The 26,381-nt window shown below is 36.3% G+C and overlaps 1 long non-coding RNA gene across 4 annotated transcripts in view; it reads left to right on the top strand.

The window, feature by feature from the left end:
- The window catches only part of LOC118174508, a 126,048-nt gene that overhangs the window by 80,432 nt on the left and 19,235 nt on the right, over positions 1 to 26,381 (top strand). For 3 of the 4 annotated variants that reach the window (XR_004754672.1, XR_004754671.1, XR_004754669.1), the window contains exons 1-2: positions 21,881 to 21,926; positions 26,173 to 26,324. This is a non-coding gene — a long non-coding RNA (uncharacterized LOC118174508). Of the gene's footprint in view, positions 1 to 21,880; positions 21,927 to 26,172; positions 26,325 to 26,381 lie in introns of those variants that run through there. The other variant, XR_004754670.1, reaches the window with a different exon arrangement.

The following is a 26,381-nucleotide window of genomic DNA, read 5'->3' as shown; positions in this document are numbered from 1 at the left end:
TTCTCAGCATTTCTAGAAATAAATAAAGAAAGGAAACCTCTTTTAGGTTTTCACAGATTTTCAGTATGATAGTTCAGGAAACTCAAGTAAAAATGGGTAGGTCTTAAGAAACACAAACGTTATCAACACTGTGGAGAAATATCAATTGCTTCAGGAGAAATCTTTCTGAATGTCACAAAGCATACTAATATTGATTTAAATTTATTACTTTTTTTAACTTTGACTACCTTTATATATTAGAGGAATAGAATTCTAGTGGTTTGCAAAAAGTCTAAGATGTATTATATTTCTGCTAGTTGATGTTGGGCAATTTAATATTATGCCTCAGTTTCCCTGTCTATAAATGGAGATAATGATACTCACCTCTTGTAAATTGCTTCAGGAACTTTTGATTATAAAAGTTGAATATGATTATTCATTATGTTTGCTTCCTATGAATATTCTAGTGAATGTGTTTCGCAAGGGGATGATTAATTTTCAACAAATATTGGAGACTTGAGAAAATGAGTTTATATACTCATAAATATAAATGTTCTGTTTCAGCTATTGAGGAAATGTGACATTTGTATTCCATACAACTGTAGACAGTATTTTCAAATGATGAACACTGAGCCCACATGTGTTAATCACATGTTCTTCCACACTGAGAGCTATCAAGGTTCCCTCTTTCCAAGATGGAATAATTCTGTGTGAGGAATAGATATATATATATTATAATATTTATTAAATATATATATAGATATAGATGAAAGTGAGGTAGAGATTCAGATACATAACTTGTTATGGTTATTTCCACAAGCTAAGGAGATGAAATATACTGGATGCTTATTCTGTTGAGGTTTAAGTATACAAAGATCTATTGTATCCATCAGTTTGTGTCATGGCTATCCTGTGGATGTTACAAATGACATTCTAATATAACCGTAGAGAGAATATAATTTAATAATGATAATTATTTAGTATTTTGTATTTAAATGTTTATACTTTGCATAGTATTTCTATTTATATTTCATATTATTTTAAAGGTATTTAATATTTTGGAAAGGCCAAAGGAGTGTCAAGAAATAAGGAATCTGATTTGGCTTTATACATTTTCAGTGGCTAGCCACTCTCATTGTGAAAAACATTTGTCTCACAGTTGCCTTGCTTTTGTTTCTGTTTCATCTCCATGAAACAGTTTAGATGGTACAAGCACATAACAGTAGACACTTCTTTTAAATAGGTTAAAGATATTAAATCTTTTCCTATCAATAATAAGATGTGTTTTATAATTTGAATTCATATTTGTGATATACATGCAATCTCTAATTTCTCATCTTTCTGAGATATACTCATATGGACTATAGCAAGATCTTGTTCACACTCTATTCTTTTTCTTTGTCAGATAATGAATTGGGATTTATTTATTTTTATTTTAACTGACATAATGATAGAATATATTAATTACATTTTCCACAATATTTACTACTTCCTTGTCAGAAATGCAGCTTTTTTTTTGGTTTCCATCTGTCTTTTGCTAGGTAGGACCTGTACTTCTTCCTCCTAAGTCTATAATTCTGCTTTATATTTGTTTCAATGCAACTTTCTCAAGAAGTAAAGTTATTCCATATGGCTTTTGTTAATACATCATCCACAGATTTTATTAGGAGTATTTTTATCAGCCTTCAATTTTGTGATAAAAGTGATTGTCGTTTTGGTGATTCTTTTCATGTTTCGCCCTCTTTCCCCACAAATACACTGTGATCTACCATGAAGAATAATTTACATGCATGGGGAGATCTTCCACCTTTAAAAAAGCATCTTAACGTAGGAGTGTTCTTAATAATAAGAAAAGGAAGAAAAACAGTTCCTATTTGAAATATGCAATGAATAAAACCAGAAACCAAAGCATATGAGAACAGATATCAAAACTGCTACCTTCATCTTGCTATTGAAAAGCAATGTGTAGGCAATATCTATTTAATTGCTTGAGAAACATACTAGTGTATGTTTAACACAATTGTATTTCACTTTGAGGAGCATGTTAAGAAGCAAGTTAAAGCAAAAGGGACTCATCCCTATTTGTGCATAAACCCAAAACCATTACAGTTTTTATTACAACTTAATTTTTTGTTGGAGAGGAGCAGGAGCGAAATAGCAGGGCCAGCCAGAAGTAAGTTGCTTTGGCAGAGACATTTTTTGTGGTAACCATGAATTTAGTTGCTGATATTAGTAAATAGCTCTTTCCATCAGCAATGAAAATTCAGCCCTCCCTAGAAAAACATATGTAAAGCAGTCTGTAACCCATATAAGGATCAATCTCAATTTCTGGTGATGAAACGCCAGAGGCAGCACTGATGTATGGGGAACAGGAGCCAAGACAGATTTCTCTAGTATATTTAATTTAAAACAAAAACAAAAACAAAAAAACTTACAGTAGGTTGATGAATATTTATTGTCCTGTGGGCAGGCTACAGGTCAGTAAACATTTGCTCCAACACTCTCTATCAAGCTGAAGATTAGTTGTAGGTATTTAAAAACAAACAAAAAACAACAACAACAAACAGCAAGAGCAAGCAAACAGGCCAACAAGCTGTATATTTTTTTCAAATGTTATTTTATTTTTTTCAGATTTGTGAACAGATATTGAATTGTGCCTGAAATGTGTGATTGTTTTGTCATTCCTCCTGCACCAAGGGTTTTTTGTTTGGTTGGTTGGTTTGTTGGTATTTTTTTTTTCAGTTATCATTAAATAAATCTGCCAGTGAAGAGTTGAGCTAGAGGAACATATTTGAAAGATTCTTGCACCAGTCAAACTTGCTTAGCCCCTTAATCCCTTACATTGGCAGTTGAATCCAAGAGACATGTAGTAGTGCACAGAGGAGCTATAAACAAACAAAGCTTGAAGCTCTTGGCACCTTGAAAAAAATGCTTGTTTCTTGTAAATACATTGCAATAAAACAATAACTATTGAACATTAGTGGAGAAAGAAATAAGCCATCAGAAATTTGAACTTGGCCTTTGAACTGCTGGGGAAAAAACACCAGGAAAGAAGTTGATACAAATTCTGTAAATACCATATAAAGTTTTTGAATGCCTATTAATAAAACACACCGGTAGAACACAGGCAGAAAAATAAACCAGTTGATCATTTGAACAATAAGCAAATTGTTTTATATACACAATCCCGTGTTATTTAAATTGTTTTCTTTGATTATGCATTATACCACCATTGTCTTACCACCCTTTGGTAGCCCATAATTGCTCATATTCTGCTACCTTTTCCCAGAATATTGGAAATAATTAAACAAAATTAGATATCACATCTTTAAGTGCAGTGATGACAACAAGAATTCATTCTCATAACTAACAATGTTTCACTGTGAACAGTTTGAGTATCCTGTTAAAAATGCAATGTGAAGAATTTTTGTGCTGACATAATGATGCATATGCCTTAAGCTGGAAAAGCAGCATTTGAAATTAAGTTTTAGTGGATTGAAACTCTGCTACATTAAAAATGTTACACTCCTGTAAAATGAAGCCTGAAATAAAAATACTATTTAAAATGGATGGCAAACAGACAAATGATAGTTCCTCAGTTGGTTCTTTGCATATGTGAAAGGTGTTTGCTGGTGGAAACAAGTATATCTTTCTATAACCCTATAACCCTTTTTTTTTTTTTTTTGAAGGTGGGTAGACGACAGGTGAGGAATTAGAAGAAAATTGAATTGTAGAAGTAGATTAAAATAAGCTCTTAACAATGAATTATCTTGCTATAGTTTGTACTATAATTTGCTTTGGTTTTGATTTAGCATCCCATACATTTCTCTTTCTGCCATCTGTGATCAAGGTCTAATCTCACAATGCTTTGAAATAATTTACTAAATCTTACATTGTTAAACTACTTAATACCAGTTCATGAACACATTGGAAAAGGAATTTATGAATCCTATCTGGCTGTGAAATCTAATTATGGATGCCTAAAAATGCCTCTCTGTCAGCCTAAACCTTTCTTTAAAGTGGGCACACTGGTTTACCTTCTTTTTGCTCCCACTTTAAGACTGGCGTGAGTAGAGACAGGTGAAAACAAAGAGGGTAACATAGATGAAGAGCTGTGATTTATCTGTGTCTTTTTAGTAAATAGACAGGAGGAACTTGCCTGAAGATGTAGACCAGATGTCATGTCAGGGAGAAGGACTCCCTCATCTTTTTAAGAAGCAGTAGAAGGCTCTCAGGGTAAGGTAGATATATCTGTGAGCCTTGCAGGACTGTGTTGAACCTCATCTTAGTTTTCTGTGCTTACTAAATACTGTGAGGGAAAATAAGGAAGAAAGAAATAAAATAATAATAATAATAATAATAACAACAATAATAATAAACAAGTCATATGTTCATTTGTATAAAGCTACTTCTCAGAGTGGTTTCTGTAACGTATGCTCATATGACTGGGAGGAGAGCATTGTAAAATCATACAAGGCAACCACTGGACATTTGTCTCCATTTACAAAGTGGCTCTGCTGAAGGAGGGATTAAGAACGTGGCATGCCTGAAGGCTTTGCTGATTTACTTAGGCCTGGTAAGAGTATAGCTGGCAGCATTATTGCTGAAGCTGTGTAACTCCATACTATGTGAACATGGCAGTGAGGTCTCTAACAGTCTTTGATCCTTTGCACCAGGAAGTGTCCTCAAGGCGCCCAGTACCTGATAATGCCATTTGATGTCACCTCTCATATGATACAGGATTTAATTTTGTTGGTTTTGTACTGAGAATGATCCCCATGGAAGTCAGTACTGCAGGAGAGGTGTTAAGTAGCTACCACAAGAAACTGAAATCCTCTCTGGCAGCTCATGTGCAACACTGGCAACAGAATACAGATACAGCATAATGTGTGATTAATGCACCATAATGTATTAATCATGTGCCTCACTGCAATCATCTCTGGAGAGCAGAGAAATTATGATTTGTTGTCTAAGTGTGAACTAAATAGATATTCCCTATTTATTTTGCAATACTCAGAAAGCCCTCAAGTTGAAATGATAATTTAATTGTATGTTTTCCATCTACATCCCAAGTTTTTTCTCACTGTTTCACATTCACTACGTCATAATTTTGTCCTAGAATTCATGTGGGACTTATTTTCACTTACATGAAGATCTCTTCATGCTGTTCTGTCACTGAAAAGGAGACTTGAAGTGGGAGTAAATTATACTAATATCCAGTGCAGTTATATTGTCAGAAAGATGTAAAGCAGTATTATTGTAGCTGAATATTATGTCCATATGCTCCTTTGGTTCTCAACAAAGAGAAATTATCTCCTCAGCTAAAAAGGATACAGCAAGAAGTGATGAGCAAACTAACTTAGATTAATGGAAATGACGGTAGCCTTTTTGTTACATGCCTGATTAAAACCAGTAGAAAAGAACTGCGTAAGCTGTGTACTACTACCAGTTTTCTAAGCAATCATGTTCCCCGGGATGGTTGTATTACTACCTCTGTTTAGGTAAAGCCTTAATGGGTAAAGGCTGTAGATGCTCTCCTCTGGAGTATTTTAGAAGAGTGAACGTGTGTGTGTGAGATCATCCATGTGCTGCTACTAGCACTATGACAAAAAATGATTTAGTACTGGTGAGCAATGATGGTTTCCTAAAACTAAGTGCTTACTCTATTAGAAAGGTTTTATCACAGTGCATTTCTTGTGGGTTTTCTTTAAAATGGGAGGGACTTGCAATGTGTTTAGAAAAAAATGTAATTTGGTATTCAGTCACTGTATGATAAGAGGAAAGCTTTTAAAATCCATTTTGGATCTTCCTACCTGCTGAGTTTCATTTCAGAATTTGATGCCATCAATAAAGGACAAGGAAACTATTCTTTCATTCTTTCTGCAGCAGTTTTTATTGGATACTATGTTATTCTTCATGAAGGATTATTCTCTAAGGCTCTCTTAAAATTTCCAAAATTGATTTGGGGTAGTGCTGACTGATAACCAATATTTATTTTATGAATAATATCTTTTAGTATGAATATTTGAATGAAATATAATATGAATTGTTGTGGGTAATACATTTTTAGTATCAAAAGCAATCACCAATGCTGTAATGTTTGTTTTTCTTTACGATATTTAAGCCTTCTCTCTGCTTGTAGAGTTACATTATGTGTTTAAAAATGCAAATGTATTCATTATGTTTCCAAATACTTCCTTTTGTGTCCTTTGTCCTACATTTATTTTCATAGGTTTATTGCAAAGAGACCATGTTATGGTTTTGAAAACTTCAAAGAAAAGTCTTATAGAAAGTGTGAGACTTAGTTTCCTTATTGTTAGAAGTTTCAAAAGCTAAGTTCACCAATGAGTTTTACAAAAATTGTGTGAACATAGAAATCAGTGATTTATGGTGACCAAGCCCCAGCACAGGTTGTCCACTGAGGCTGTGGAGTCTCCTCCTTGAGGAATTCCCAAAGCCACTTGGACACGGGCCTGGGCCCCCTGCTCTGGGTGGCCGTGGTGGGGCAGGAGGGTTGATGACCTTCACAGGTCCAACCCCAACCATTTTGAGATTCTGTAAAGTTATGGTTGTTTAATGTGTAGTCCTATATATTATCATAATATTGTTAGTATACAGTCACTTAGTTTGAACACACATGTAACCTTTCTTAATAAATTAATTTTGTACAAAACATGGGCCCCAAATATAAATACAGGTCTATACCATTCTGTTTCTCTTCTGTGTCTAACAGGAGATTAAAAAACAAACAAAACCAACAAAACAACAACAACAACAACAAAAACACTTCTCTGACTCGAGAGAAAAATGCACAGTTTTGAGGGGAGGGTCGTTACTGCTATCCAAACTGTCTGTCTCTTTAAAGTGTAGCCTTAAATACATCTAGGACAGATGCTGTAGAAAAGATTTTTCTAGTACAAAGGAAGTGACAATTTGGGGGGCAGAAGTGACTATAACAGTTTCTTCAATACAACTATTACTTGAGCCTGAAACACAAAGTGAGAATATATTGGTGACAGTTACCTTTGGATTGAGTATAGCTTTTGGAGACAGTTAATCTTATTTCAGAAAGAACAGTCATTGAATTCATGTACACAGACGAAGGCATTAGTATGGATCTATAGACTTTCATGGAATTTCATTTTCAAAGTCAGATTGGCTACAGTGGTAAACCAATTGGGAAGGTTAAAATGTGGAGAGGCTTTCTTTCAAGATGATAGTAAAGCAGACATCTGATGCTTCCTGGTGAAAAGATGGAACTGCTCTAGTAATTTTGGTGCATGTGAAAAAGTATTAATGCCAATTACATGCCACTGTAATTTTACGGAATCAATAGAAACAGAAGACAGTAGCAATGAAAATGTTTCAGATTGTAGTGCTTTCTTGTAATCCAGTAGTGATCATTAATGGATTTAAACCTGGCAAACATAGACAATGTTAGTTTAACATCCACCTGTAGCTGCTTTTTTGGCTGGAAGACTCACAAAAGCTGAAGATTCAGCACTGGACAGCAAAGTCAGGCTGCAGATGAGTGGCAAAACCAAAACAGTACAAAAGAAAGAAGTAAGGTGAAAGGGGATAGGACTGAGTAGGCTGGCCACATGAGCTCAGCTGGGTGTACCATTCAGTACATGTGCTGAAGCACGGACTGTCTATATCATTAGAGTCTCTGGTCTTCAGCTTTTTGTAACTGTGGCCAAATAGTAATAATTTTGAATTCACGGGTCCTACACGTATAGCACAGCAGCTGTGACACTGCACTTTCTCCTTTCAGTCCACGCTTTCTGTTAGTGTCAGTGTGAACCAAACCAGCATACTGAAAGAATAAAGTGAGAGGGAAATAGCAATTCTTTTTATTATTGTATTCACTAATTGGGCTTAATTTCTAGCACTGCTATTTTGGTTCATTAATTTCTGGCTTCATGCTCCCCTTGTTTACCAGAAATGATCTCAACACAGCTGTTTGGTTTTATGAGTAGGCATTTTTGTTTTGGATTAATTCAGTCTTTCTGTCTTCAGCTTTTGTTGACTTCAGTAAAATAGTTTTATGTATCATCCTGAACTTTTGTTCCCTTGGATAACCAAATTAGATTTATCAGTGGAATAGGATCTATAGAAAATGGTACCAGTGCTGTCTTTATTTCTCTATCATATGCTTACTGTTTTAATTAGTTCTTTTTGCCTTTGATTTCTTAATAAGCTCTAGGAAACTGGAGCAAAAATTATAAATTTAAAAATAAATATAAAAAGTCAATTCAAGAACTTATGAACCTTACTTTTTATTCCAACACAAATTTTAGCACTCTGCCTTAGCTTAATAGAAAATGTGGAGGAAGATTAAACTTACAGTGTAACACACTGTAAGTACTGTAACACACTGTAAACACACTACCCTTTTTAACTGAAGCATTTGTGCTGAGAGCTTGGTTGTTTGCTAAGCAAGTATTTGCACTCCCATGAAGTGGGGGGGAAAAAAAACAACAACAACAACAACAACAAAAAAAAAAAAAAAAAAAAAAAAAAAAACACCTAAAGTCTTAATCTGATATGCAGAAATGAAGAAGTGTAGTGAGAAGAGTGATAACTTTGTGCAGTTTAAAAGTAGTGAGGAGCTTAAACTCTAAATCAATACATTTCTCTTCATTTCTAGAGATTTAACTGTTTTTAATAGAAAGGATTGTGATATATTTCCATGATTATCCATGCCATTGTAACATAAAATTCAGTGGTCATTAAATTATAACATAAAACTCAATGGTGTTATGAAACAGCATAACACTATTGTCCACAGATTCCAGATTTGAAGTTGAATGGAAAATACAGATCTCTACAAATCTGTGTTTTATCTTGTATAATGTTCACTAAAGCTTCACAGCAGGCTTAATCAGTTGAACATGAATTAATGATGGTTATCAAACAAAAAATAATGAATTCCAAATAAATACTTACTCCATAATTGAAGTTGCAAGAATATTCTATGAATAAAATATATTTATATTTAAATTACATAAATTCAGTAGTGACAGTGTTGGCCATAAACAGCTTTCTGATGGAAGCATTGATGATCTGTATTAAATTAGTAATAGCTTGAATACATTTCTTAATTATGTTACCAATCTCATGTGCAGGAATGTTGTTTAAAAGAAATTGGGGGCCATTTGTTTTGTCTGCAATAGAAGAAGAAAATGTTGTTTCGTTTATATTTTTAAATACAAAATTTAAATTAAACAGCCTCAGTTAATGACAGAATGATTTGGATTAGTTGTGTGTATATGGAGGGGATATTAGGGAGTTTACTTCTGCTTTGCTGAAGACAATTCAGATAATATTTTTCATAGATGTAATAATTAACATAGATTTACATGTGTTGCCAAAACCATAAATATGCTACTCTGGATATTCTTGAGAAGCAAGACTGATTATACAAGAGTTGTATGCATATTGCAATTTTCACAACAAATGTCTTTATGTTAACAACAAACAAAAAAAAGACAAATAAAATAAAAAAGCTAAAAGTATAATCTGGGGGTGCTCAGGGGGTCATTCTGAAGTCAACAGAGTCAGCTCATGCAACTGAGACTATCAGTTCTCCAGAAAGTCTCAGGAGTAAGAGCAAGGAAGGCTGGACAGAGTAGCAGCTTTGCTACGTACAGGTTTCTGTGAGGTTGTGCTATGTCACTTAGTTAGCACGGAGAGAAATTATTTCCAGACCTAGCTGTACTTTGTGACTGACTTAGCATATGATCTTTGTAAACCCCATCTTTTTGTAAATCAATTTCTTATTTATAAAATGAGAAAAATGCTTACCTACACAGCTGGGGCAGCGTGAAGTTTATATAATGCTTTTAATCTGAGCAGTCCTCAGTCACTGTAGTGTAGTTTCTGAAAAGCAATTTGAATGCTTCCAGTTGAAGCAGCATCACACATTTCAATAAAGAACATGGACAGGAAACATGCTTTGTAATGTATGATGAGCATAACTCACATTCTGCTTTGGAAACAGTGTTATCACTACTACTGTCCTTATCTGGGAGTCCTTGTAATGGACCTTGGTAAAAGCTGATGGGAACTTAAAGGCAGTAATTGTAGAAGAACAAATGATGAGCTTTGTTAGAAGGAGCTACACCCAAGTGTGGAGTACAAAATGGTAAGCAAAGATGGCTGTTTGAAAATATTACTGAGGAAGATAAGAGAAGGCTGGAGGAGTAAGACAAAATAGGGGATGGGAAATAGGCTGGGATCACTTGAGCAAGTGGCAGAGTTAGAGGAGAACTGCAAAAAAAAAAAAAAAAAAAAAAAAAAAGTTGTATTTGAGATACAATTTCTGTGACAGTGGAGGTAAGCCCTGTGGAACTGGTTGTGTCCTGTCCATTCTAGCACAAGCAGATAAATAAGGCAAAACTTGATGTAAGGGTTCATTTTCCTTATTGCTCTCTTTGCACTCATAAAGAATTTGTGAAGTATGAAAATAAGTTAGAAAAATATTTGGATGAATGAGTGAAGGGCAGAATGTAAAGAAGTGATCATTGTACATAATGACATTGTACATAATCAATAGTACGTTCAGTTGTTGACTTGTACCTGATGCTCCATTGGGCTGCATGCTCCTTTGAAAAAGCTCAAGTCAATTCACTGCACTTGCTCTAAAATCAATTAGCTGCAATCAGAAATGGTCTTGCACTGGAAGGAGTACTTTTGATTTCTGAGAATTGTGACCATCCTTGTTGAAAACTTTTAAGCAGTAGAGCACCCTCTGGGGAAGTGTCGAAATGCTTCAAGGCACAGTTCTGCCTTTGGATTAAGAAATTTCTAGATGTGGAATAAATCCTCTTGAGAAGTAACAAAAATCTTCATCTTGCAACTTTGAAGTTTACTAGGAAAAATGTCTGAAACCTACAATGAAAGGGTATTGTGCAATCATAGCTGACATCTCTACAGTTTTTCTGCCTTTTTGGGGGTATTTCGAATGTTTTTCAAAGGCACAAATATAAATAATACACCTTACCTGCTTCATCTTTACTTTATATTCCTATAGCTAAGAGTTCACAAAAGATAAAATTGAGAGTGGTTTTGGATTTTTGATTTTTTTTTTCTTTTTTTTTTTTTTTTTTTGTTTTCCTGCTTGGAATAATGACAAACCAGAGTAAGGTTTCCAGTCCTGCTTAAACTGATCCATCCAGTGTTGGATTCTGTTTCTGACAGAGTCCAGCACTAGATTCCTGAGAGCAAAAGTAGAGACCTTCCCACTTAGCAGTTGTAGTAAAATATGATTTCCAAATAAAAACTTGCAACAATTCTTATTGCCACTCTAGAGCCAACTAGCACTCAGAAACAACTTCATTTTCATCATATGAATTTCAACATTTAGGTCATATTTCGACAGAGGACCATGAAACAGTAAGATTTTTTACTTTATTGGCCCTTTTTCACCAATAGCAGGAATAAGTGAGAACAATCACAGGATGTCTCATAAAATCATCTGCTTCCTTACCCTGCAATTTGATTATTCCATATAACTTTCTAACTGAAACTGTAAAATCTACAATATTTTTACTAAGACACAAAGCTACACGAACTTCTCCATTCACTTATGCTATGTATGTACTCAAAAGAATTGATCTTTTGATTTTTGATCTTTACAGTCTTTAAGAAAATGATAACACAGACTTTACTTTTCAAAAATGTATTTTAATGTAGAATATTATTTTAAAGTTACATAACATTTTGGTTTAATACTCATATAAAAGAAACATTAAATGAATCCCAGTTACTTCTGTTGGTTAGATTTTAAGGAGAAAAACAACAACACACAAATTATTCCTTAGAAAAACTTAGTGAGAACACCACTATCTTAGGACTTGGAAAGAGCAAACTTTTACATCCTTGTGGCAGTGCCAGTTGTGTTCTGTTTTTCAAATGTTGTCAAAAATTATAAAGCATTAAAGCTTTTCAGCACTGAAGATTAATCCTCCCTCCCAGAAAGATATAGATTGTAGTCAAATTCTATAAGCCTCGTTTTGCTTCTAGCTACATATTTTTAAGTATAATTCTGAAGCAATATCAAAGCAGATGGTGCAACAGCAGCACTGAAAAGCATTTGGTGTATTGTAAGTGTCAGGTTAGAATTCACAACCTGATGAATTGCCTACAAGTTCAGTGCTAAAATGATGCCATTTCTGTTTTAAAATAACTAAGTTAGGAGCTATTTTCAGAAGTAGAATTAAATTAAAAAAAAAAAAAAAAAAAGCGTGCGTCCCTTTTTGTTTTAAAATATTTAAGTCTCAACAGGAATTGTGAAAGCAGTGGTTATGCTTTTTGTATTGCCATAAAGTTTTCCATTTGTTCAGAATTTTCATGCTGTGTGAACAGAGCTTTCAAAGACCTTTTCAGCTGGTATTGTCAGCATATACAGTAGATTTGAGTTTTACATAATTCTTCAGGAGCAAACTCACTTGGCTTTGAAAGAAACTGTTTTAAAAGTAGCAATTTCTCAACAACATCACTGGATGGAATTGGAGAAATCTTCATTAAGGGATGGATAAAAAATATCCTTTCTAATGATGAGTGCTTTCCTCACAACTATACGGTTAGGTAATGCTATTTTGTGTTTCTATTATGGTATAGGTGTTAAAGAAAAACAAAGACTATGATTTTTTTATTATTATTATTTATTTATTTATTTATTTATTCATACTACAGATAAGAGCTATCAGCTCTTATTTAACTGGCAATTCCCACAAAGACATCTGAGATTTTCTACCCATATTTCAGTACAGAGAGGACTATGAGAAACTCTGCAATAAGAGATACTCAGATAAAAAGAAACCACTTATTCCAAAGTTTCTCTGCTCTCTTTGTTATATAAGACTCCTCCCCGGCACATCCACAGCAGGACACTCGTGCAAATTTGCCATCTAACAGCATTGGTTGCCCTGTCAATGATAATGCAACTAGGAAGAATCTTTGGGAAGAGAGCCAAACATTGCTTTGTTTCTGGAGCTATGTTGCTTCCTTGGTGGCCCTGTGGGCTTTGGGAAACTTGGAAATGCAAAGCATATCTTGCTTCTAAATGTGCTGCCATGCTGGAAAATAAGCTTTTTTAATGTCAGCTGCCATGCTGTGACACTTATGTGTTCAAGAGCAGTCTTCCATGGGGTGGTGGTAAAGAAAGCACATCGATCCTTATGCTAGTTTTACTGAAGTACCTTGGTACTTCAGTTGTGTCTTTGTTTCTTCCCCGTATCAATATATTTTGGGGGCTGTAGGCTTCATCTTTGACTATTCAAGTTCTGACTTGCAGGTACACTTTTAGAAGGGAATGTATCTCTCTCTGTTTCTTTGGATGCAGTTGTTGGCAGGCTGTGACATTGCTTAAATAAAGCCACTAGTTTTATTCGCTAGTTCTATTAAAACTTCCAAAACAATACTGTGAGTTTGGTGTACACCTTCAGTGTAAAGTAGGTGTCATTGCATGTCATCAGGCATATCACAGAAACAGGTGATGAGGCTAGTTCATTATGCTGAGAATATGAGAATCTGTAAGGTTTTCTGTGATTTTTAAATGCTGACCCATGGAAAAGTCAGCTGCTTCTCAAGAGACATTAAAAATGAAATGCCTATCCAAAAGAGTTCCATCAAATGACAAGTTTATGGCTATAAACATAATGCATAGTGCATGTGGCTTGTGGCTTGAAAGAGATCTGAAACTACTCTGAAAAAAATATCAAGGTATGAAGCTAGGAAAAGGCAAAGGGGGGAGTCTTTGTACATGAGTGAGTTTGTTTCATCTACTGTGAAGCACAGGTTCATAGTTTTAATCAAAACTTCAGTGAATTTAATATACACTGTAGCTATTTTAGTACCTATAACGTTATTTCTTGCATGGTGTCTTGAAGGGAAAATAACCTCTTCTAGGATTTGCTTTTAATGAAATGTAGGTAATGTGTTTTCTGAGCTTATGAGTGCGATGCTGTGAGGCTGCTCTGGGAGGAAGTGTGGTGAGTTCTTTCTCATCCATCCTATAATGGTGCTGGCCCTGGGTATTCATTCTGCTATTATCTGTGTTCAGCTAGTCAGCCCTGTCCACTCTGCTGTGCTCCAAGGAAGGAGAGAGAGATGCTCTTGTGTTGGGACAGTAGCATGCAATAGTCTGTGTGTTGCCCTGCTTTTCATTCTCCTCCCTCTGTGATAAGACAGTGCTTTATTAATTAACAATTATAGCATTTGTAGGAAACTTGAAAACTATCTGTCTCTTTATTTACCCTCCTCAAAGCTTAGTAATTAAATTGCAATTAGTGCTAAATAGTTTATGAATCATATATTTGTAGATGTTGTACATATTTGCACCTAAAACACAGTAGATTTCTCAAATTCAAACTGATACATAGATGTAGAGGGTCTGACTCATTTTAGCTCTAAATGGATTGAGCAAGATACACAGAACCAGTATCATAGGATTTGCAGTCCAAATCCTTTGTTTGGCTTCAGTACTTAAAGTACAAATGTGTATTGCTAACTAATGTGCAATTGTGAGCTGATGAGAGGTTCACATAATGATGAGAGGTTCACATAATTCACAATTTTTAAGGTTGGAAAAAAACTCCAAGATCATCTGGTCCAACCACGCCCCTAGCACTGGTATCACCCACTAAACCATGTCCCTAAGTACCATGTCCATCCTTTCCTTAAACACCCCCTTGAACACTCCACCACCTCCCTGGGCAACCTGTTCCAATGCCTGACTGTTCTTTCTAAGAAGAAATGTCTCCTCATTTCCTACCTAAATCTCCCCAGGCTTAACTTGAGGCCATTCCCTCTAGTCCTATCACTAGTTACCTGAGAGAAGATGCTGACCCCCAGCTCCCCACACCTTCCTTTCAGGTAAATATAGAGAGCAATGAGGCCTCCCCTGAGCCTCCTCTTCTCCTGACTAAACACCCCCAGTTCCCTCAGCCACTCCTCACAGGAGTGTTCCAGGCCCTTCACCAGCTTCACAGCCCTTCTCTGGACATGCTCCAGTGCCTTGATGTCCTTCTTGTAGTGAGGGGCCCAGAAGCGAACACAGTACTTGAGATGCAGCCTCACCACAGCAGAGTACAAGGGTACGATCACTTCCCTGGTCCTGCTGGCTACACTATTCCTGATACAAGCCAGGATGCTGTTGGCCTTCTTGGCCACCTGGGCACACTGCCAGCTCATGTTCAGGTGAGCATCAATCAACCTGAACCTTCAGATACTTTTCCTCTGCACAGCTTTCCAGTCACTCTCCCCCAAGTCACTCTCCCCCAAGCACTGCATGGGGAACCTCATGCATGGGAACCTCTGTGCTGAACCTCATTCCATTGGCCTCTGCCCATTGATCCATCCTGTCGAGGTCCCTCTGCAGGGCCTTCCTATCCTTGTTTTTTTTTTTTTTGATTGTTTTTTTTTGTTGTTGTTGTTGTTGTTTGTTTGTTTTTGTTGTTGTTGTTGTTTTGTTGTTGTTTTGTTTTGTTTTTTTTTTTTTTGTTTTGTTGTTGTTTTGTTTTGTTTTGTTTTCCAGTGAGACTAGAATTGGGACAACCTAGGAAGGTTATTTTTCAGGTCAGTCCTAGGAACCTTTCTGAGACCATTTAAGGATGAAGGATCAAGTAGTATGTAGGATTTGTTTACTTTTAGCTTATATAGCAGTGACTTTTATAGAATTCTCTTGTTCTAACCTTTCCTGGCCTTCTGAGATTAATGATGAAAAAAAAATTCAACACTTACAAAAAGCATGAAAATTTTGAATTGAATGAAGTGATTCTTCAACTGATGTGGAAAGAAGTAATGGCTTAACAAGGTATTTGGGGTCTACAGTTATTTTTCCCCCATACTTTTTAGGAATGTTTTTGGTGATGGAAAAGTTGTTGGCTGATGGTTGATGCAGAACAAATGAGCAGAACTGACACCACATTCTAGAAAATGTGGCTGGTGTTAAATTGTCAGCAGCACTGTGACCAGAATCAAACTGGAAAGGGAACAAACCAATTATCTTTGATACTACTCTGCTACATTACGGTCCTCGAATGGGATACAGCTGCTGGTTTTTCTGATTCATGTCTTGCAGCTGCCTTCTGATGAAAGAGGTGACTTTTTTTTTTTTTTTCAGTTGTTAAAAAAAAGGAAAAAAGAAAAAGGAAAAGGAAATAAATTAGGATTGTGCCTTACTATTCTCATTTGTGACATGACGTATTATTTCTTTGGATGACTTTTACATAATAGGGGTTATCTAAATACAGGTTAATTCTGTGGTCCAAAATCAAGGAAAGACCGTGTTTACTAATATGCAAGACCTAGCACAGGGTGAAAATAATTGAGAAGGCTTCATTTAACTTCTATACAGCAGCTGTTTCATACTGCTCATGTACTCTGTTAGTTGCCTTGGAAACAAGTGGCTGTGCATATGCTGCAAAAAAAGGGTCCACAGTTTATGGACTCAGCCCTTGGGGGCCCCATTACAGAATTTCTTATGTTTAGAAATACTTTGTAACAAGGCCCCTGGTGTCATTTATTAGCAGTAAAGTGTACAGCAGCCTTCATCAGCATCAACTACCAATTTGTTTTTTATGGAAATGAATATATGTTGATGGTGCATAAGATTTTTTTTGGAGATTTTATCAACAGAATTCTCACTTGCTCTTTTTATGCTGCCACTTGACACACACTTCTCCACTTTGTGTGTTTCTCTACTCATGATATTGATTTCAGCCTTCTCAGTGAAATGAAGTAACATGTTGTGAGGGGGAGGTGGACAGAGACTGAAGAAATAAACTTGTATAGAAGCATTTTGTCTGGTCTATGATCTGCCTTAAATTCCAGCATGGGAGTGAAGGAATTTTAACCTTCACTCTCTGGCTATTCTGCTTTCTTTCTTGGAAAAGTATTGTGCCTTCATCTTTACTAAGATATTGGTTTAATTTCCTTTTGTTGTTTAATCCTAGTAGGCAGTTAAACACCACCAGGCTGCTTGTTCTTTTCCTGCAAATGGAATGGGGAAGAAAATCAGAAGGGTAAAAGTGAGAAAAACTTGTGGGTTGAGATAAATACAGTTTACTAGGTAAAGCAAGAGCTGCACACACAAGCAAAAAAAAAAAAAAAAAAAAAAAAAGATAATTCACTACTTCCCATTGGCAGGTAGGTATTCAGCCATTTCCAGGAAAGCAGGGGTTCATTGCATGTAACAGTTACTGGGGAAGGCAAATGTCTTAGCACTGAATGTTCCCCCTTCCTTTTTACTCAGACAATTTTTGCTGAGCATGACACCATATGGTATGAGATATCCCTTTGGTAAGTTGGGGTCAGCTGTCCTGGCCTTGTCCCCTCCAAAATTCTTACACACCCCCAGCCTACTCACTGGCAGAAAACAGAAAAATCCTTGACTCTATGTAAGCACTGCTTAGCAGCAGCTAAACATCAATGTGTTTTTAACACTTTTTCATCACAAATCCAATACAGCACCATATAAGCTACTATGAAGAGAATTAACTCTATCTCAGCTAAAACTAGTAGAACTTTAAAATGTTAGCTAAATTGATAATTTTTAAGAGAATGCCATAGAAATAAATGTATGCCTATAACTGGTATTTTTTTTCCTATTATCACCTAAGTAGTACAGATAGGAGTAAGATATTTAAAAGGATATAAGTTAGCCAAATACCCAATTTCAATTGCAAGCAAGTGCTGGGCAAAAAGCTCAGGTTTAAGGGTGGGGGAAAACCTTCATTTTGGTTTGTGGAGTTTTGTGTTTGAAGGTGGTCGATTGGCTTATTCTGCTTTAATTATTGCTTCATTATTCTGCAAATTTGTGATGATACTTGTAAGCTGTGCTGAAAAAATTGCTGAGACTAAATTGACAAATAAAAGGAAATAAATGAAAGGGAAATAAACACAAGTGCTAGGATCATTCTCACTCCTATAGGAAAAGAAAAAGCAGCAATTGAGAATCACTTCTTGGAATCACTTGAAATCGGTGAAGAGAATGATCTCCGTAGATAGGGGGACATCAGGTAAATCTTGTCTGATAGACAGTAGGCTGGTCAGGAGCTGGAGCATGCTGTGAAACTGGAGATTCAGACTCATTATAGTTCACCTGTCAGGCTCCAGACAGAAGCACAGGAGCTATAATTATTCAAGAATGGTTATGTCTTCCCAGAACCCAAACTGAGAGAACAGGAGCAAGTTGGTGAAGGCAGTCCTCTCCCCATGGCTGTAGCATTTGATAATGGAGATAAAGTTGTTTTAGGTACCACAGTAACACCTTCCACTGTGGCTATATCTCTCTAAGGAGAGGGGGACATCTCAAGCAGCAGAACGGTACCAATGTGCCAGCTAAAACCTCTTTGTTGTGTCATAAACTGAAGATCACAATGAAAAAGACTGTGGGTTCTCCATGGTATTTCAGTCCCAATCCCTCCCACTGTAGAAATGCATGAATTACTCTCCAGTTCTGACATCTTGGAGTGCCTGAAAAAGAAAGAGAAAAGAGAGAATGGCATTTGACTATTTATATTGAGCTGGGTAGTTTCTTTTGCTGACAGTTTTGAGATATTTGAAAGGGATGGCTAAAGACTACTGGAAAAGCCAGAACAAATATGATAATTTAATTTTAAACCCAAAGATCTTTTGCTATTATCTTTTAATTAAAAATCAGAGAGAATACAAGCCTGAAAAACTGAAAGAAATGAGAAGCATATACTCAATAGATGGCCTTTTCAAGCAGTCACTGTTCTGGGGTCTTTAAGAGTCTCTTTGCTTCAGGGTTGAATTCCTATAATCTAAGCTGTGCATACACTGCTATATTCCAAGATCTGTATCTTTTGAGTAAACTGCTTTCTTGTCATTAAGACTTGACATTTCTGTTCATTGTCACTGCCTCACTGCAATAAACTTTCCCTGGAGGATATACAAACTCCATTTTCAGACATGAATATCATGAAGGGGCTGCATAGGAAATAGGAGAAGAAATTGTTCTTGTTCGCAGAAGGTTACTGGAGAGGAATACCAGTTACTGACAGATGCTACACATTTTCAGACAAGAGGGGATACAGAAATCAGAGAAACAAGATGAACTTTTAGGTCTTCAGTCTAGTATAATCATTCACTGCTGTAGGATCATTTTCCTGTGGAAAATTCTTAGGTTTTGTACAGTTAAGTTTTAAATGTCTCAAGGAATAGGGCATTTGACACTTTATTGTGAAATTGTACTATAGCCACTACATTTCACCAGTAGATATTCTCCTAATACTCTGTCAAAAAGAAAAAAATACACCTTTCCCTATAGAGAAATACTAATGAAATACTGCCACTGCAGAAACCCTGTCTATAAAGAACCTGCAAGAGAAACGAATGGCAAAACTCTAGAGACAGAAAAAAGATTAAATTCAAAATGCCAAAAAATGGTAGAAGAGAGTCCTTCAATGAGAACAAATCTAAATTGTCTGAACTTCATTGTGTAAAAGGTCACCATTTATGAAACCTGTTTTGCTTCCACAATCTCTTAATTATAGTCAAAACATCCCTTGAATACTTGACATCATTTGTTATGATTTCATTAATTGTTGCTCATGTTACCCTCACCATTAAAATTGCCATTAAACATATGCGCTGCTTATATTTAAAAAACCTGTGAACTAAGACCTTTAAGTTGTAAATTTTTTACTTTCATTTGAATGAGAATATGCATAATTATATGCATAATTATCCCTCAAAATCATACCTCTCTTCCGTCCCAAAAAAGGAAAAATCCATCACCAAGAGCAGTAGCCACCACCAACAAAAATCCTTTAAACTGTCCTTCTGGAAATGAAGAGATAGGTAGGTTATCAGTGTGATTTCACACTGCCCTCTAACCTTTCCACATTTATTTTAATTCTCTCTAAGTTGTAGTTATGTTTTTATCTATACCCTATGGTTGTCAGGGTTGTTGAAAATATCTTTGCTTTCCCATGGCCATATCCTTTATCCTCGCTACTGGGGACAGAAAGTGCTTATTTGCTTCTCTGCCCAACAGAGATTACTTTCTCATGAGAAGTAATATAATCAACTTTCATCCTTTTTAAGTTTTGATATTCCACATGGTGTCTTAGGACATTCTCTTTCCAAGTTATTTAGAAAGAGGCAAGCTGTTGTTCGTTCAGGAAAAAAAAAACTAAAAACATTTTCCCTCGTATTTAAAAAAAAAAAAAAAAAAAAAAAAAAAAAAAAATATTGAAAGATCAAAAAACTATTGAAAGATCAGAGCTCTGATTATTTGTTTTCATATCATAATTTCAAAACAATAATAATTTGGTTTAAGTTTGTATGGATGTTTGATAAACTAAGGAATAGATGGAGAGATCAATCTCCAAATTATTCAAAATACCTTCTCAGCAAATCTTCATTACCTCAGAGTAACTCTTTGCAAAGGCAAAGTAAGAGAAATAGGCAAAGCTCAGAACTTGCAATAACTGCTCATGCTGTGGGTAATATTCTTTCAATTAACAATTCTTCTTCTAAGTTTTAATCTAAAATAACATGTCATATTAATTGAGAGGACTGTCTCATGAACCACTTAGATATAGTAAAACTTAGATATTCTTCTGCATTAAATGTTTTTCTCGATATTGGCTGAAACTGGTCTGTTTAAAAATGTTAAAAAAAAAAAAAAAAAAGGAAAAAGCACAGTGGACTCATATCAAAGTGGAAATGCTGAAATTTGCGATTGACTGCTGTCTGTCCATATGTTTGCTTTTGTACACACACAAAGGCCTTCACAGGGATGAGCATCTTAGAGACTAAGCAGCCTGATCTAAATGAAGCATACATTTCTCCAGTCCTCCCAAAGGACTCCTCTTGGGTGGTATCATCAGCGTCCCCACGCTCTATCACCTATTTCTTAAAAAAAATAATAATGGATGCTATTTTCTTTAAAAACATAATAGGAAATGTGTTCTATAACTCTTTTTTATATGACAGCATTAGAACAAACTTACCCTAACTGGAGGATCTGAAAATTTGCATTTATGAAAACTCAGGCTTTTATAATAAGCATATTCTTCCAACCCAAAGCTGTCATTGGGCATCAAGAATCAAAGTGTATGTCATGTCCTTATCAAGTGGATGATGGTGTCTAGCAAAATTAGAGCAATCATTCATCTCACTGTCAAACCTCTCTGGCTTCTGAAAGTGCAGTGAGATGAAAAGGACTTAGATGCATTTGATTAACAAACTCTTCCTGCAAATACATTTATATTAGTAGAGGTGAAAAACAAGCAAACAACAACAGCAGAATAAAACTTTGAACACATTTCCACATACTTTAGACACCTGTGATAGAACTTAGAAGTCTCAGAATGGATGCCTGAAACCAGGCAACTTGTGTGGTACAACTTAGTGTGGCCTGCCAGCTGGTAGCTGAAGACTGTTCCATTTGTCCTGGTTTCAGCTGGGGTAGTCTGTTTTCATCCTAGTAGCTGGTATGGTGCTGGGTTTTGGATGTAGGCCGGAAATAATGTTGATAACACACCAATATTTTAGTTGTTGCAGAGCAGTGGTTTCACTAAGTCAATGACTTTCCAACTCCTGACACTGCCTGGCCAGTGAGGAGGCCAGGGGTGCCCGAGGAGCTGGGGGGACACAGCCAGGCCAGCTGAACTCTGCTGGCACCAGGGACGTGCCAGAACTTGGGGTGCCGTGCTCAGCCATGGCACTGGGGCAGCTGGCTGGGGGCTGCTGCTGCTTGAGGACTGGCTGGGCATCATCATCTGTCGTCGGACAGTGAGCAATTGCACTGTGCATCACCTGTTTTTTTCTCTTCCATTTCCCCTTTCTTACTAAACTGTAATTTAAATCCACATGAGTTCTCACACTTTTTTTTTTTTTTCAGTTCTCTCTCATCCCACTGGGGAGCTGGTGAATGAAGGGCTGTGTGGTGCTGAGCTGCCTGCCAGGTTAAACCACAATGACTAAACCATTCTGTGGTTCTCATTTTCCCTCTCCTTCCGTTCGGATTCTGCTCTGAGCCTGGTATGCCTGCTGCTTGTACTGAGGTGCAGTGATCTCTTTCTGCCTGTAAATAATTCCTTCTTCTTTTCAAAGATGCTAAGTTAACTAGCCAGCACTCAGGCACATGAAGGAATCCAGTTATAAAAGCAGGGACAGATGCTTCAGCTGTAATACATCTGCTTGGTTAATAGACTCCTTGGACGAGCAGGCTGTCATTCAAAATAAGCACAACCATCATTGCAGTTCTTCTAGACAATCTGTTGCCACCAGAGTCTTGACCCAGCTTTGTTACCTGGTGGGGGACAACGTGCTCTCAACACTGTCTTTGGTTATCTGATGTTTCTGCTCATTGTCTCCTGAGGAGCCTCACCTGTCTCTGCAGAAGAAGTTGTGCAGCGTTTCTAATGCCAGTAAATTTGGAGATATTTGCATAAATGATTCACTAGTTTCATTCCATGTAGCTCAAAATAGGTCTAAATCAAAGAGATGTTTGAATTGCCAGCGAGAGCCTGACTTTGCCTTGCTTTCAATACTTCTAACATCAGTGAAGCTGAATCAGTGTTGGCAGTGGTGGGAAATGATGAAAAAGGTCCCCTGGTGACTTAAGTCTCTTGGGATAGTTCTTGCCCCAGGCAGAGCAGCTGCTTGTGCAGTGTGCTCCCCTCCTGCACCTTGTTCCCTCATGATTGTTAATGGCTGGAAGAATCAGGGCCAGGCCTTTCGCAAGTGCTGCATGTGGGGGCTGATTTAAGCTTCTTTCAGGGAGAGACCATTAACACCTTTCTGTCCCTTAAATTTGTGCTTTCTGATACTTTACTGCCTAGTTGTTGCATTAGGGATAATACTTTGCAATTGGCAAATTGGCATGTTTGGCTGATAACTGTCAGATCAAATTAGCTATCATTCTTTTAATTATGAATACTAAAATAATAATAATAAATAAATAGTTTTTTCCTGTATCTGTTAAAACACAAAATAGGTGGGGATAGGGACTGGTTCAACAGGACTTTACTAAAGGTGAAGACTGGTGAAAAAGAACGAATCATGGTTATAAAGTAAATATGGTAATGTATATTTCTAAAATAGGAAATATTACTGTGGTAATGTTATTTATCTGGATTCTTTGACCTTTGAAAGTGGTGCAGTGAAATGCCCTAAGGTAACTTTTTTTTTTTTTTTTTTTTTTTTTCTTTTTAAATAGTTACTTTTCAGAGCCTTACAAAAATAGCAGTCTCCTCTTCAGAAAGGATTTGGTACAATCACAGAGTGTTTGCAGTTGCGATTAAGGCACATGTTGTACTTGCTGCCAATTAGTTTAATTGATTTGAAATTTTGAGTATGTCTTAAGCAGACAGGATTTACCTTCCTGAATCCAGCGTACTTTAAAGACCAGTGTGTGGGGGCGAGAGGGCAGCTGAGTTTGACAGAAAGTCTCGATCACTAATGGCACCTGAACCAGAACAGAAACAGCTCAGAACTGGATCTTGGCAAAAAGCTGACAACAAACAGCTTCATCTTCTTGAACTCCTTCTGCATTTTTTATTTTCTTAATCTAATCTGCTAATTTACCTCCCTTGTACCCCTAATGGAAACAAGCTTTGCATCAGAATTCTTGGTCAAATGTTTAAACTTGGAGTGATTTCAACTGAATGCAATCTGGGCTCTGATTCAGGGACTCTCTGTTTGCTATATGTCACTGCGATGATATAGAAAGGAGAGCAAAGTGACACTTCTAGTCTGTTATGCAAGAGCTGCTGTTGTGATTGTACAATTGTACTACATTTTTTACAAATATAAAGTACCTGTGATATGATTCACTCCTATATGGTTGTTGATGCAGCTTGTTTGGCTTCTAGATAGTTGAAGCTGCCAGTTTTGCTTTAAAGGAAGGGTTGATTTGGGGAAAATAAAATAATATAATATATATATATATATTATATTATATATATATATATTTATAATATATAATATAATATATATATATATATTTCCCTCTCCAACTTTTCTCAATAGTAAGCTGCATTCAGAGCTATGTGTGCACACAGCTACCTTAGGCCCTGCTGTGTCAGGCTCTCAAGCACTTGTCCAAGTTGAGGAGAGGGCTCAAGCTGCCAAGACTGACAGGCTGCAGCAAGGTGCCAGCTCCGCAGCTTGTACCCTCTCTGAGCAGGGCTCTGCAGATCTGCACTGGCATCAGTGCTGAAAAGAACCTTTTAGATTAAACTTTTGGCTAGGGCAAAGAATTTTTGCAGCAGCTGCCAAGCAAAGCAGAGCAAGATGAGAAGTTAGAAAATCATGATCAACAGATTGGGGAGGAGAATGGGGAATTTCATGCTCTGATGGCTCATTTGGCTCTCTTCATTTTGGGCTACTCTTTTGTACAGTGCTTGTGTTTTCCTGCTGCTGGCTTGATGTGAAAATGCAATGTGAAATGCTTACAATGTACCCCCCTTAAAAAAAAAAAAAAAAAAAAAAAAAAAAAAAAAAGAGGGAGGGAGAGATGGCAGAAAGAAAGGGGGACAAAATTAATTTCTTTTAAGACATTAAGACATTAAGATTTTGAATTGTGAAAAGCTGAACAGTGATTCAGTGTTGTTCTCTTGCCTTATCAGATGATTTCTTTATGCAGTGACATTTCAGATTCCCTGTTTGTATTTTTACTTGGCTCACCTCCACTTGAAACTGTAACCCTTTAGGAATTCTGTCTAGGAAACTCCCATTCAAACCACTGGGGATTGCAACAATCTGTCAGCACAGTCTTTTACTGTGTTTCCTTGTTATTTATAGATTAGATCTTGCATCACTGAAATATTTCTGCCATATTGTTCAAGATAAAGCCAGTAAATTCAATATGCCATTTTGTAGCTCCTGACTTGCCTCCAAGGCCTTGTTTTTCACAGAGTGAAAAAATACTTTATAGAAGAGTGGGAGCTGTCTGACTGCGAAATGGGCTTGAATAATAACACCAGGCTCTCAGCTGAAATTTTATACTCTAGATGAATCATCAAGTACTCATTAAACATCTATGTACTATAAGAATAGATAACAAATCTTCCCCTAGATGTTACCCTTAGGATCCGGACAAAAATAATCTAATACTGGAATGTGAAAATGGCAAACTTGACTAAATCATCATCAGTACTTAGGTTTCCACCTGATTCTAACCTTAGAAACACTTCCTTCTTCATGTTATAATAACACTAAGATAAGAGCACTCATCATCCTTAGAAGACCTGGTAGTGAAACAGGAAAGGCCACATCCCATCCTCCTCAGGCAAATTGTATTCTGGTGTAGATGTCAAATGAGCATCTCTTCACATAAAAAATTTAAAGGGTATCAGGGTACATCATGAAACCAAAAAAAATCTCATTGTGTTTCAATCATGTTTTAACTGAAGTTTTACTTGTTGTCTTAAGGCTGTAAGCTGCTTAATATAATGACCACACCTTGATTAATTCTAGCATGGGCATGAGTTTTGATACACATGAGCAAATGAACAGTAGTGTTGCGTATATTAATGCATGTTAAATAGAGTAAATTTCAAGCCATACATAACGTTCATAAACTGTGAATTTTGTTTGCACAAATATTTGATATTTAATGTTTTCATAGACTAGATTAGCTGCAGCCTCAGCCAAAAAAAAATATCAGATCTACAAAATCATGTACCATAACCTCGTGTAGTTCCCAAATGATTTGTTTCTCACTTCCCATTTAAACAAGAAGCCACCAGGATCAGTTTTCAGCCTTCTCACTACGTAATCTTAATTGCAATATCTATGAACTTGGATGATGTTAGTGCTTTAGTGATATGAGAGTCTGTAAATGGCTATTGTTTGTTAGCCATAAAAAAAAAAAAAAAAAAAAAAAAAGCTGTGTGATTGGCTTTATATTTATTTATTTTACCTAATGTCAGTTTCAGTAGATGTAGAATAATGTAAGGATGAATGGGGTAAAGATATTTTCATTCAGAACAAACTAAAACATCTACAAAATGATCCTAGTGGAACAATTATTAATAAATTATTAATAAGAGTTGCTAAATGTCCCTCAATTAAATCTGCTTCTACATTTCTTCAGCATTCTGTGATTAATAATTGGAAAGGTGATCTTAGTGTAAATTTCTTTGGCAGTTCCTGTTTTGTTTATTGGACAAAACCTCATGCAAAATCTGTGTTTGTGTTCCTAAGGCTAACAGATCCTTTCTGGAGAAAAAGTCAGATGCTGGATGGAGGAGGTGACCAAATGACATCTTAAGAAGTGACCCACCCCGTGTTGCATATTGACACTTTGCAGTGCAGCATCTTTTCTGTGAAGGTGAAGTTCAGCTGGAGCAAAACAGGTATTAAAGAATACAACTAGCAGAGGTAAAGAGAGCCAGGAGATGGGGGGGGGGGGG

Source organism: Oxyura jamaicensis, chromosome 14 (assembly GCF_011077185.1).
Source record: "Oxyura jamaicensis isolate SHBP4307 breed ruddy duck chromosome 14, BPBGC_Ojam_1.0, whole genome shotgun sequence".
Taxonomy (NCBI): Eukaryota; Metazoa; Chordata; class Aves; order Anseriformes; family Anatidae; genus Oxyura; species Oxyura jamaicensis.
The sequence above is the reverse complement of the archived record's forward strand: the minus strand, read 5'-3'. Positions and strand labels throughout refer to the sequence as shown.